The sequence below is a fragment of the Geospiza fortis genome, unplaced genomic scaffold, assembly GCF_000277835.1.
Source record: "Geospiza fortis unplaced genomic scaffold, GeoFor_1.0 scaffold659, whole genome shotgun sequence".
In the NCBI taxonomy this organism is placed as follows: domain Eukaryota; kingdom Metazoa; phylum Chordata; class Aves; order Passeriformes; family Thraupidae; genus Geospiza; species Geospiza fortis.
The window spans coordinates 660,364-668,208 of NW_005054530.1; positions in this window are offsets into that span (position 1 = coordinate 660,364).

A 7,845-nucleotide genomic window follows, 5' to 3' on the forward strand; every position below is an offset into this window, starting at 1 on the left:
CAGCGCTTCCCTGTGCCGGGAATGAACCGGACAGGTTTGCACAGCCCCGCTCCTCAGCATCCCAGCGCATCCCTGTGCCGGGAATGAACCGGACAGGTTTGCACAGCCCCGTTCCGCCGGCATCACAGAGCATCCCTGTGCCGGGAATGAACCGGACAGCCCCACCGGGCTCGCTCTGCGTGTGGCTCTGCCTCGCTGCTGCCCCGGAGCAGCTTTTGTGTTGCTTTTCCCCTTTTATCGGCCAGCGCGTCCGAGTCCTTCTCTCCGCCGTGCGGGAAAGGCGCGATGGCCACGGCCGCTCCCTCCCCGCTTCCTTCCTTCACCGCCGCCTCCCCATCTCATCCCTCCCGGAGCTCGGAGCTCCCCCAGCCCCCGGGCTGCCCCACCTCGCGGGGATGGAGAGGGACACTGCCATTGTCACCGTGCAGCCCCTTCCCACCCAGCTGGGGACAGCGATAGGGGACAGAGCCCGCAGAGCCGCCCCGCTCCCGGTTTCTGATGGTCGGCGATGCTCTGCCCTCCGCTTTGTGTCTCAGCTGGCCACTCGTGCTGAGGGAGGGCTGATGGAGCAGTTAATTCATTGAAATGCCTCATGGGGGTTTTAACCTCCGGCCCATGTTTAGTTGTGTTAGTCAGAAAGTCGTGAGGAGCCCCTATTTAGCATAATCCACATTTTTAAGGTTTGCTTATGTGCTTGTGTTAGGGAATACTTGGAAACGTGAAAGGAACCACGCACACCCCAACAGATGTGAGCTGTGCCAGCAAAACCTCCTGCTGAGGGGCAGCTGTACCTGGCAGCAGCTGACCTAGGGCTCCCCCATCCCATCCCATCCCATCCCATCCCATCCCATCCCATCACATCCCATCCCATCCCATCCCATCCCATCCCATCCCCTCCCTCCAGCCGCGTTTCCCATCCCATCCCATCCCATCCCATCCCATCGCATCCCAGCTCCTGCTCCCACCAGTGAACAAACCTCTCCCTGCTTTTTAACCCCTTCATTGACTCTTTAAAAAGGTAAATCTGATTTTGCATCTCACTGCTGTCCATTTAACGTGGATTTTTGTCTCCACTGACCACATTCCATCTGAATCTCTCACTGACCTCTCCAAGATGCATTCCCAGTGGCTAAATACATTCTCAGGGCTGGAAATCCTGGAGCTGGCTCCACACCACCCTGCTCCCCTGAAATACATGTCTTCAGATGAAATTTCAAATAAAAGCAGAAACCCAGCACTGTCCCAGTAGGCAGAAACTGGAGAAGGGAAAGCTTCAGAGCCCATAAATAATAATTTGGATTGAAAATCTCCTCTCATTGCATGTTCTGGGTACATTTACAAGCATTACAGCACGTGGCCACCAAAACCAGGAGTCTGGATGTGCTCTGACCTATCCCAGGAGTGGTTTGGTGCCTGGTGGGGAGGTGGAGAATATATTTGAAGGGACACTTCACTGAGCTGCTGGCAGCTGGGCTGAACTTTGGCAGGACACATCCAGGAGAGAGCTTCACTGATGTTTCCTCCCTAAAATCTGGAGTGGGAAGGCACCAGAATTGTCCCTGTGTTTGCAGGGAAGGGGAGCAAGTGCTCCCACAGGTGGGGACAGTGGCAAGGCAGGGTGGTCCTGTGGCCAGGCTGGCTCTGTGTCTCAGCTCCTCTGGTCAGCATGACAAATGTGAGGGCTTTAACAACATTCCTCTGTGGGAATAAAGGGAAAAAAGGAGGAAAAAAGCTGTGCTGCAGACAGTTACACTGGGAGAGTGAAAAGTACAGCTTGGGAAGAGCCTGCATGCTGTCTTATTTAAACATATGGCTGAGCTAAGCGGGTCTGGTGTCAGACTCTTTCCCTGCCTAGAGGAATATCCCTTCAGAGGAAGGCAGGCAGAGCAGGGTGCCTTTGCTTGGGCTAACAGAAACGCGGTTTGGCCTCTTGGAGGATTAAACAGATGTTCATGGTGTGTTTTGCAGCCAAACACCTGAAAATCAGCCCCTTTTTCAAAAATAAAACTGGGGAGAGATGTCCATTGCAGGGAACAGGAGGAGAGCTCTGAAAGAAGCCAGTGAATATTTTTTTTTTAATTGCCTCAGCTCCAGGAGTTAATGAGTTGCCAGTATCCTTTTACCAGGCCTTCTCACCATTCCCATCCTGTCCAGCTGTGCCCATCAGGGTGCAGTCTGCATGAAAAGGGGATCAAAGGCTGCATTCATTGCTGTCCGTGCTCTAATTTAAATTTAACTCCAGCGTGCTTTATTTTGAGCTGCAGACTTTCTAGGTAATGACATTTTCTGATTAACTGTTGAAATTGCTAATGAATTAAAGGCAGCAGTCTGTCCTCGGGTTGCAAAAGCTGTAATAACAAGCTGCTAAAAATAATGCAGAGCTTGATTTATACCCACAAGAGCAGAGAAATCCAGAGTTACCCTGAGAGCATTGTCCTTTGCCATCTCCAGCCTTTTAAAGCACTGCAGGAAAGTGGATTATTGGGAGTTTTACAGCCACAGGGGAGGGTGAAGCCCCTGGGCCCCATCCCCAGGGTCTGCCTGGGCTGGATCCTCACTGGGAACTCTGTCTGTTTTCAGAGCAGGCACAAAACCTTCCGTGAGGCCTTGCTATGCTAGCACTGTCACTCACTTCAACCTGAACAGTTCAGGGAATTTCCCCCCCTTTCTACACCAAATAAATTAACTAAATTAAAAAAAAAAAAAAAAGTCCCTAACAAAAGCTTCCTTGAAGTGAAGATCTTATGTTTAAATTGTGAAAAGACAGATGGAAAGCCAGCATCTGTTTCAGCTGTTCCTTTCATATGGAAGGTGTCTGGCTACTGCTGGCATAGTGACACTGGGAAATTATTTTTTTTTTATGTTTGTGCTCTTTTTGAGCTCTTCTTTTCTACTGACTGCACTTGCTGATGTAGAAACTCTTAGAATACGAGTTCTGAAATCGTCCCCTATGGTTATACACAAAAACCAAGCTTCCCAAAGTCTGATATAGGAGTTGGATATATGTGTTTTTTTCTGATAAATCACAATTAATTTGAGTTAGTGCTGCATGATAACATAATGAGGATATTGACATTGGGTATAATACTCCATTGATCAACTTACTTTCAGAATTTTGTGTTGTTTGAACAGCTTGAATTCCAGTCCTTGCAATTATGATGTTCTTACAAAGAAAATCACATATTTTTCCATGTGTCTAACAATACTAACACCACCACAGTGCCAGAACAGCTTTTCAGTGCTCTACAAATAGGCAGAGTTGACAAATTTGAAATTGTGCTGCAGGAGGGCACCGAGTACATCTGTCCTGGTAATTTTAAAGGTGGTAATTCAACATTTCCCTGCCTCATCAGCAGGCAGTGGGTAACTGCTGACTGCAGTCAGGTCACAGAGATAGCCTGACTTAGTGCTGATAGGCTGAAAAAGAGAAAGCCAATGTTATTGCTCATCCTTTCCTGGGTGTCTCATCCTGTGTTAAAATAATTGGGGGTTTTTGCAGGGTTTGGGTTGAGTATTTTTTAGGGGTTTTGTTTTGACAGCTGTTTAATTTTGTAATTTTTGGGGTTCAGATATAAAAGAGTTTAAATTAATTTCAAGGAGATTTTTTTGAAGGGAGAATATATGTGTTGTTAGATAAATTTTGAGGGGTTTATGGTGATTGAATCCCTGAGTTCAGGCAGAGGAGAGCCTGTGTTTGCTGGCACTGCCACAAGAACAGGGACAGCAGGGGAGAAAAAACCTTTTCCACGTTCCAGGGATGTCCAGGAGAGCTGAGGACATTTGTGACTCCTGTGCCTGGGTCCTGCAGATGCCACTCAGGGACGGGGACCTTCCTAAACCCAGCATGGAGAATGAATGTATTTCACTCCTCCATGGTCCTGAGCATTCGTCGGCTTCAAACTCGTCTTTGGACATATGTCATCCTCAAAAATATTCACAGTTTGGTTATATATATAGCTGTGTATATACAAATATGCAAATTTTATCTATGTATATATAAACATGCAAATTTACCTGCGTGAGCATTGAAGCATTTGATGTGTTGGCAGTGGGGTGATGTGGCACTGCCCCTCCAAACTCTCTGCCAGACCTGTGCTCCCCCAAGAATCCCCACTTTGCTCTCTGCAGCTTCTGTCCCCCACAGCCAGCACACAGACTGAGCTCCTGGGGGTGTCAGGAAGAAATGGAATTTCACGGAATTTCATGGAATTTAATACCAGAGTGGCTGGCAGGGGGTTGCTGTACTGGCGCTGTTGTTCTTTTTCACATTGCATTAATTGGGAAGTTCAATTTCTGAATTTCAGTGGAATTTCTGGGAAGGGCTCCTTGCAGGGCACGCTGTGGTGTACTTTAGGACCTTGGTTTGAGCTCCATTTACATGAAAGGGGACACCAGAGGGCTGTGTGGGAAATGCCCTGTCTGTTCAAAGGGCTTTGAGGCGCCGGTGATGGATGAGATGTGAAGAATGGGGAGCCCAGAGCCTGGGGAATCCCTGGGTTTGGTGCATCCTGCAGGGAAAGGGCTGAGGTTTGGGAATGCTGACAGAGCCCCTGCTGTGGCCCCTGGGGTCAGTCCTGGTGTTCCTCACCTCTGAGAGCCTTTTCAGTGAAGATAGAAATGGGGTTAAATAAAGCTTTACAGGTTTGGAGCAGCCTGGGACAGTGGGAGGTGTCCCTGCCCTTGGCATTATTCCATATCTATTCCAATCAACAGGTATTTCAGCTCAAGGTTTTTCCTTGGCATGCTTAAAAGAAGGACTGACTGGGCTGAACCCAAAAAAGAAAAAAGAAAAAAGAAAAAAAGAAAAAAGAAAAAAAGAAATGTGTTTATTAGTTACACTGAAATCCTTTCTGTCACCTGCACCATATATATTTGTATTATAGGCAATATATAGGATTTTGTAAATCCTGAGATGAGGCGTGTTGAACGGCATTGAGTTTTACATCTCTTGTGTCTCACCATTCATCGAGGCTGAGCATGGAATAAAATCTTTTAAAATGCCCCTCAGTTGCCCCCATGTCTGTAAAAGCCAAGAAAACCCACACAGCTCCTTTGCATCCCACTGTGGATGGGTTCCCTTTCCACACAGAATGCTCCAAATAAAATTTTTGAGTATTTTACTGACAGATTTTCTAGAAAAAAGAAGGAAAAAACAGCACAGATAAAACCAGAGCTCTGGGTTTGCATATTTACACGGTTACAGAATGGAGTTTGAGTATCAGGGTGATTATTACAAAACCCAGTGGGATTTTCATTCCTGCACCTGTTTCTGCAGCAAGCACATTCTCCCTTGAATCAGCACTGATCCACCTGGCTCACGAGCACTGAGTGCCATGAAATATTTGGCAGGGATGAGGAATTACTCATGAACGCTCTGGCTTTGAGAGCACTTTCAGACCCTGTCTGCTCCGAAGTGGCCAAAAGAGATAACGTGACTCAGGCACTGGGAGGGCCCTCCTGCTTATCAAAAAGAACATCTGAGTCCCTGGCCTAAGGCAAAACAAGCAGAAAAAGGATTTTTCTTCTTGTTTTCCCTTAAGAAAATAGAAAGAAGAAAAAAAAAAATCTGCTAAATGATCCAAGTCTCCTGCAACCCCAGCTGGAAAACTGCACCTCCACAAGTCAAGGAGTTGGTAAACTGCAGAAAATTCAGGAAAGAGCTCTGAGAAGGAAAAAAAACAATTTAAATAATAAAGTTTCCAGTGGAGGAGCTTGGTCCTTTCAAGCCTGGCAAAGGGAGGGCTGTGTGTGTGTGCCTGAGTGGGAGCCCAGGCTCGCAGACAAGGCCATAATGAGATGCAGGGCTGGGGAGCTGAATCCAGACAAATTCAGGCTGTAAAATAAGACACATATTTTTAACAGGGAGGGTAATTAAGCAGCACAGCAACCCAGCAAGGCACCGTGGCAGCGCCTCCTGCTTTGGGAACCTTCAAATCAGACTCTGATGTGTTTTGTGGGGGCCAGGCAGGAAGGGGGTGTCAGCAGGAGGGTGGCCTGCAGGAGAATCCAGAGAAAGCTTTGCCGTCAGAATTTGGAGTTGCTGGAACAGAGAGAGTGGGAAGGTCCAGCCAAGCACACAGGGAGGGTTTTGAGTTGTGTTCAATCAGCTGATAGGGTCTGGTGAGCTCTCAGGTGCTCCACTGGAGCTTTTCCCAGCTCCATCCCTTCATCTGAGAGTGTTTTATCGGCTGCCAGAGGAGCTCCACTCCTCCTGGGAGCGCTGAAGGAGCTTGGCATTGGGAAATGCAGAGGGACAGCACAGAGGAAGCTGGAAAACATGGAAGGGTGAAGGGCAAATCCGAGGATGTGTTTAAACACCTAGGGATTAGGGATTTGTGTCCCTGCAGGGTTTTGCCTCACAGGTATGACACAAGCACTCCTTTAGTCTGCCCCCTAATACACCTTGAAACAGGGGAAGAGACAGGACAGGTGAGAAAAGTGGATGTGAACCCTGGAGTAAGTAAATTTTAAGCAGAGCAAAGCCAGAGAAAAATAAATTTAAAGCCCAATATTTAAAGCCAGTCCATTTTAACAAAAGTTTATTTTTAGTAGTAACCCTGGTAATATCACAGGATGATATAGAAGCATTTGTATATCAAATGTATATCACTTTTTATATACAAGCATTACAGCTGAAATGTTTGGGCAATCAATAACCAAGCTTTTATCCAATCAGGAAACCAATAACAACATAAATAAATGAGTCACTCCCTCACCAAATTCAGGCCTCCTTTCCCCAAAACACAAACATGTGTACAAAAAGCATAATTACACGAGCTTCATCTCTTAAATATTCTAAATAAGATGCTAACAGAGCTGAGGGTCACTGAAAGCAGAATGCACATCTTCCCAGCCCATGCCAAATGTGCCTCGGTGCCAGCTGGTTGATTTCCAAAGAGTGTAATATCAAAAATACAGAAAAGCTCTAAAAATCTGCCCAAAATGTTGGCAGCAATGACTTCTGAAGCATGTCCCAATCCCCACACTGAGTCAAACATCTAAATAAAAGATCTTATTTACGAGCACATGTCTTCAACATGAATATATCCCCAGCTGTACTTGTATACTTTACAGCAAGGTATTTTTCCTAGAATCCACTCTGGGCTTGCCCATATTTTCCTAATGTGACCCATATTTGTGGATATAGAGGAATTATAGGAAATCAGAACACAGCAATGCATGTATTGGGGGGGAAAACCAAACCTTTGCAATGTGTGTTTCTCATCACACAAAAATCCCCAGGCGTGTAAATAAATAAAAAAAAATTCAACTAAAAATAAAACAAACAAAGAAACAACAACAAAAAAACCAAAAAACAAAAAAAAAAACCCACCAAAAAACCCAAAAAACCCCACACAAACAAACAAACAAAAAACCAACAAAAAACCACCCAAAACTCCCAAAACCAAACAAAGAAACAAAAACCCCAAACCAAAATAAAACAAAAAAAACCCCCCAAAAACCAAAACCCAACCCACAACCAAAACCCAAGCAGAGCCAAAGCAGTGAGGTTTGCAAATGAAGTATTTTATATATATTTATATATATATATATATATACACACATTATATATATAATTTATAATATTATTATAATTATATATGTATATAAATATATTAAAATATATATATTTATATACATATATACATATATATAATGATATTTTTATAATTAATGACATCACTGCATTATTATTATTATTATTATTATTATTATTATTATTATTATTATTATTATTATTATTATTATTATTATTATTATTATTATTATTATTATTAACAACAACAACAACAACAACAACAACAACAACAACAACAACAACAACAACAACAACAACAACAACTG